The following is a 6,996-nucleotide window of genomic DNA, read 5'->3' as shown; positions in this document are numbered from 1 at the left end:
TTTGAAAAATTTCCCCTCTCTCCCCCCCCCTGGGGTGCAGCGGCGAAATCATGGCTTTCTGCAGCCTAGACCTCCCAGACTCAAGCGATCCTCCCGCCTCATCCTCCAGAGTAACTGGGACTACAAGCCTGGGTCACTACACCAGACTAAGCTTTTTAATTTTTTGTAGTGACAGGGATCCAATTATGTTGCCCTCACTGGTCTCCAACCCCTGGCCTCAAGCAATCCCTCTGCCTCGGCCTCCCAAACTGCTAGGATTACAATCATGAGCCACCCACCCTGGCTCTTTGTTTTTTGCTTCTGGATTTTTGTTTTGTTTTGTTTTTATCAACTGCTTTGGAAGAGTCTCAAAAGGCCCTATATTTCAAGCTCTTCACTTCAACAGGAACATTAAATGCCTCAGATGTAATCAGCTATGTAAAGCGTTGTCCAAAAGCCAAAGAGGAAACTAAAGATCATTATAAAATCCATATATTCATATATCTCCATAAAGTCATTTAGAATCACAATAACTATACAAATAACATCACTCAAACAAATAAAAAATTGCCAGCACCAGGTATTTATTGAATATTGCCTTTACTGGGGCCTTATGCAGGGCCCCAGGGAACTACTTTCCCTGTTCAACCTCTAAAAGGAAAAACTCAAGTTTCCTTCTAAAAGCGTTACCTTTCCCTCGCCACCAGATGCTCCATCAAGGATACTATGGTCTATGCATCAATAATAAATATATTTTTTTTTCTTTCTTTTTCTTTTTTTTTTGATACCGAGTCTCGCTCTGCCGCCAAGCTGGAATTCAGTGGCACAATCTCAGCTCACTGCAACCTCTGCCTCAGGTGCAGGTGATTCTCCCACCTCAGCCATCTGAGAACTACAGGTGCACATCACCATGCCCAGGTTTTTTCTTTTAGTAGAGACGGGGTTTTAACCATATTGGCCAGGATGGTCTCAATCTCTTGACCTCGTGATCCACCCACCTCGGCCTCCCAAACTACTGGGATTACAGGTGTGAGCCACCGCGCCCAGCCAAATGTATAACTTTCCATAATACCTGGGATAGGTATAATAGTTATCTTTTGATATATATCATTAACCCAAACATAATTTAATCCGTTATTAAAATTTAATGTATTACTGATCTTGGTCTCTACTTGAGATTTAACTATAGAAATCACTCAGTTTGCCTAAACCCAAATATTGACACATTTCAACAACATTGTGGAAGTGATTGAGGAGGTGAGACTGATTTACTGTTTTCAATGTACTTTCCATGGAGGTGAGCTATGTATGAATAATAATACTGATGATGAATAAAAAGCACTGTCAGATTTCTTCTCACAACCCTGAGAGATAGATAATATAAATATTATTTTCCTTCTTTAAGTAATAAGGAAATTTAAGCTTAGACAGGTTAAGAAATCTGCGGGGCATGGTGGCTCACACCTGCAATCCCAGCACTTTGGGAGGCTGAGGAAGGGAGATCACGAAGTCAGGAGATCGAGATCATCCTGGCTAACACGGTGAAAGCCCCGTCTCTACTAAAAATACAGAAAATTAGCCAGGCCTGGTGGCGTGCACCTGTAGTCCCAGCTACTCAGGAGGCTGAAGCAGGACAATCACTTGAAACCAGCAGGTGGAGATTGCAGTGAGCCGAGATCTCGTCAGTGCACACCAGCCTGGGTGACAGAGCAAGACTCCATCTCAAAAAAAAAAAAGAAAAGAAATCTAAGGGCACTGAAAATGTAGTCAAGTTTCCTAGGTTACTGATTGATATGGTTTCCATCTGCATCACCACCAAATGTCATGTTGAATTGTAATCCCTAATGTTGGAGGTGGGACCTGGTGGAAGGGTGATTGGCTCATGGGGCAGATTTCTCATGAATGGTTAGGCATCATCCTGTTGAAACCCTCCTGATGATCTTGAGTGAGTTCTCCTGAGATCTGGTCATTTAAAAGTGTGTGACAGACCAGTGCAGTGGCTTAAACCTGTAATCCCAGCACTTTGGGAGACCAAGGTGGGAGAATCACTTGACTCCCAAAGTGGGAGAACAACATGATAACGAACTACTCCCACTTGAGTTCTAGACCAGCCCAGGCAACATGGCAAAACCCCATCTCTACAAAAACATGAAATTTTAGCCTGGTGTGGTGGTGAACACCTGTAGTCTCAGCTACTTGGGAGGCTGAGGTGGGAGGACTGCTTGAGCCTGGGAGGCAGAAGTTACAGTGAACCAAGATCACAGCACTGCACTCTAGCCTGGGTGACAGAGGGAGTCCTGTCTAAAAAAATAAAGTATATGACACCTCTCTGCCTGCCTCCTGCTCCCCTCCTGCCATGTAAGACACTTCTCTTCCCCTTTGCCTTCTGTCATTATTGGAAGCTTCCTGAAGCCTCCCCAGAAGCAGAAGCTGCTTCCTGTACAACCTGCAGAGCCATGAGCAATTTAACCTCTTTTCTTTATAAATTACCCAGTCTCAGATGGTTCTTTATAGCAGTGCTAGAATGGACTAATACAGTGATCTTTCCAAAATCCAGTGGATAGTGCAACCTTGTACAAATATTTGTGGCTCATATAAAGTTTACTCAAAGAACTTATCCCTCAAGCCTTAAAGGTGAGGAAGAGGAGGAGGAGGGGGAGAGTGAGAAGGAGGAAGAAGAGGAGGGGGAGGAGGGGGAGGAGGAGAACAAGGAAGAAGAAGGAGAAGAAGAAAGAAGAACAAGGCGAAGGAGGAGGAAGAAGAGGAAAGAAAGAGGAGGAAGGGGAGGTAGGGAGGGGGAGGAGGAGGAGGGGAAGAAGAAAAGGCAAACTACAACCTGGGAGAAAATAGCTGCAAAACTAGTATCTTGATAAAGAATTGTATCCATAATATATAAACAACTCTTACAACTCAATAATAAGATGACAAACCAGTTTTTTGAAACAACCCAAAAGGCTGGGCACAGTGGCTCACGCCTGCAATCCCAGCACTTTAGGAGGCAGAGCCAGAAGGATCATTTGAGCTTAGGAGTTTGAGACCAGCCTGGGCAATAGGCTGTCTCTACAAAAAAGTATAGATTTTTTCAAGTAGCCAGGCACGGGCTGGGCACAGTGGCTCATGCTTGTAATCCCAGCACTTTGGGAGGTCAACACGGGCAGATCACATGAGGCCAGGAATTTGAGACCAGCCTGGCCAACACAGTAAAACCCCATCTCTACTAAAAATAAAATAAAAAATTAGGCTACTGAGGCAGTAGAATCACTTGAACCCGAGAGGCAGAGGTTGCAGTGAGCTAAGATCACCCCACTGCAGTCCAGCCTGGGCGACAGAGGGAGACTCTATCCAAAAAAAAAAAAAAGGGCCGGATGTGGTGGCTCACACCTGTAATCCCAGCACTTTGGGAGGCCAAGGCAGGTGGATCACTTGAAATCAGGAGTTAGAGACCAGCCTGACCAACATGGTGAAATCCCACCTCCATTAAACATACAAAATTAGCCAGGCATGGTGTGCCATGCCTGCAATCCCAACTACTTGGGAGGCTTAGACAGGAGAATCACTTGAACCCGAGAGGTAGAGGTTGCGGTGAACCGAGATCTTGCCATTGCACTCCAGCCTGGGCAACAAGAGTGAGACCCTCGTCTCAAAAAAAAGTAGCTGGGACCGGTCGCAGTGGCTCAAGCCTGTAATCCCAGCACTTTGGGAGGTCAGGGATTCAAGACCAGCCAGGCCAACATAGTGAAACCCCGTCTCTACTAAAAATACAACACTATTTGCGTGTGGTGGCACAGGCCTGTAATCCCAGCTACTTGGGAAGCTGAAGCAGAAAAATCACTTGAACCCAGGAGACAAAGGTTGCAGTGAGCCAAGATTGAGGCATTGCACTCCAGGAGGGGCAATACAGCAAGACTCCATCTCAAAAAAAAGAAAAAGAAAAGTAGCCAGCGTAGTTGTGCATGCCTGTGGTACCAGCTATACAAAAGACTGTTGCGGGAGGATCACTTGAGCCTGGGAGGTGGAGGCTGCAGTGTGCCGTGATCATGCCACTGCACTCCCGCCTGGGTGACAGATCTAGACCCTGTCTCTAAATAAAGAAACAAAATAATACAAGCCAAAAGTTTTGAACAGGTACTTTACCAAAGAAGTTAAATTTTGACAAATAAACACAAAGAAAGATTCATAATACCATTAGTCATTCAATAAATACAAATTAAAACCACAAGATACCACTACACACCCTACAGGAGGGCAAAAATTTAAAAGATTGATAATACCAGTGTTGTCAAGGGAGCAACTGCAACTCTCACACACTGTTGGTGAGAACTCAAAATGTGAAAGCCACTTTGGAAAGTGGTTAATGTCTTTTCTTATCAAGATAAACATATGCCTACAATCCTGCAATTCCACTCCTAAGTATGTACCCAAGAAAAATGAAAACATATGTCCACATGGAGACCTATAAGCAAATAAGCAGCATTATTTCAGATAGGCAAAACCTGCAAAGAACCCTATGTCCATTTAGATAAACAAATTGTAATATATACATACAGTGGAATATTACTGAGCAGTTTTGGAAGAAGCTGATACATACAACAATGTGGATTAATTTCAAAAGCATGATAAGTGAAGGAAGTCAGATACAAAAAAGGTAAGAGAGAGAGATCCAAGATGGCTGATCACTAGCAGCTTGGAATTGTAGCTCCCAGTGAAAATGCAGAGAACGAGAGGACGCCACACTTTCAGACGAATTTTTGTTGTTCACGCACCAGGAGATTCCCAGCGGAGGAGCCCCACGGGTCGCCAGCGCGACTCTTGTGGCCCGCACAGTTTTGCCGCTGCCTTGGTGTGGCAGTTCTTGGTGCAGAGTCAGAAAAGCACCATCAATCTTAACGCTGCTGTTTTGGCCGGCGCAGTGGGTTGCTCAGATTTTAGCGGAACAAAATCTTGGGAATCAACAAGTTGGACGTCCACTCAGAAACCCAATTATAAAGACGGTAATTATAAAGACCACAGATGGATAAATTTATAACAAAGGGAAGAAAACAGCCTAAAAAGGCTGAGAATACCCAAAATCAGAACACCTCTCCCTCTACAGGGGATCACAGTTCCTCATCAGCAACAGAACAAGGCCCGATGGAGAACAAGTGTGTTCCATTATCAGAAGCAGTCTTCAAAAGGTGGGTGATAAGAAACCTCTGTGAATTAAAAGAACTTGTTCTAACCCAATGCAAAGAAACTAAGAACTTTGAAAAAAGGTTTGACGAAATGTTAACAAGAATACACAATCTAGAGAGAAATATAAGTGAATTAATGGAGCTGAAAAACACAACACAAGAACTTCGCGAACTATGCACAAGTTTTACCAGCCGAATCGATCAAGCAGAAGAAAAGATATCAGAAGTTGAAGACCAACTTAATGAAATAAAATGAGAAGACAAGATTAGAGAAAAAAGGATAAAAAGGAACGAGCAAAGTCTCCAAGAAATATGGGACTATGTGAAAAGACCTAATCTACACTTGATAGGTGTACCTGTATGTGACAAAGAGAATCCAAGCTGGAAAATACGCTTCAGGATATTATTCAGAAAAACTTTCCCAACCCAGCAAGGCAGGACAATATTCAACTCCAGGTAATACAGAGAACACCACAAAGATACTCCTCAAGAAGACCAACCTCAAGGCACATAATCGCCAGATTCACCAGGGTTGAAATGAAGGAGAAAATACTGAGGGCAGCCAGAGAGAAAGGTCAGGTTACCCATAAAGGGAAGCCCATCAGACTCACATCAGATCTCTCAGCAGAAACCCTACAAGCCAGAAGAGAGTGGGGGCCAATATTCAACATCCTTAAAGAAAAGAACTTTCAAACCAGAATTTTACATCCAGCCAAACTAAGCTTCATAAGCGAAGGAAAAATAAAATCTTTTGTGAACAAGCAAGCACTCAGAGATTTCATCACCACCAGGCCTGCTTTACAAGAGCTTCTGAAAGAACCACTACACATAGAAAGGAACAACCAGTATCAGCCTTTCTAAAAAAATCCCAAAAAGTAAAGAGCATCAACATAATCAAGAATTTACATCAACTAATAGGCAAAACAGCCAGCTAACATTAAATGGTAGTATTAAACTCACATGTATTATCATTAATTCTAAATTTAAATCGACTAAATCTCCCAATCCAAAGACACAGACAGGCAAAAAAAGCCAAAACCCATCGGTATGCTGCATCCAGACCCATCTCACATGCAAGGATACACAAAGGCTCAAAACAAAGGGATGGAGAAAGATTTACCAACCAAATGGAGAGCAAAAATAAATAAATAAATAAATAAAAAGCAGGAGTTGCTTTAAAGCAACAAAGATCAAAAGAAGCAAAGAGGGATATTACATAATGATAAAAGGATCAATGCAACAAGAAGAGCTAAAGATCCTAAATATATACGCACCCAATACAGGAATACCCAGATATATAAGACTTATAAAGAGACTTAGACTCCCACACAATAATAGTGGGAGACTTCAACATCAATATTAGACAGATCAATGAGACAGAAAATTAACAACAATATCCAGGATTTGAACTCAGATCTGGAACAAGTAAACTTAATTAATATTTATAGAACTCTCCACTTTAAATACACAAAATATACACTCTTATGAGTGCCACATCACATCTATTCACGGGTTTAAATGAAATATTGTCTGGCTGCTTGTTTGTTATTTTCTTTCCTCATTTTTTTTTCATGTCTCTATTATTAAGCACAATTATAGGCATACCCATTTTTAGACTGCATTCTAGCCCGGGCAATAAAACAACACCCCCGTTCTCTCTCCCTCTTCCTCTTTCTCTTTCTTCCTCTCCTTCATTCTTTTTTTTTTTTTTTTTTTTTTTTTTTTTTTTTTTTTTTTTTTTTTTTGAGACGGAGTTTCGCTCTCGTTACCCAGGCTGGAGTGCAATGGCGCGATCTCGGCTCACCGCAGCCTCCGCCTCCTGGGTTCAGGCAATTCTCCTGCCTCA

This window comes from Sapajus apella, unplaced genomic scaffold (assembly GCF_009761245.1).
Source record: "Sapajus apella isolate SASKATOON/1434 unplaced genomic scaffold, GSC_monkey_1.0 scaffold53, whole genome shotgun sequence".
Lineage (NCBI taxonomy): Eukaryota > Metazoa > Chordata > Mammalia > Primates > Cebidae > Sapajus > Sapajus apella.
The sequence above is the reverse complement of the archived record's forward strand: the minus strand, read 5'-3'. Positions refer to the sequence as shown.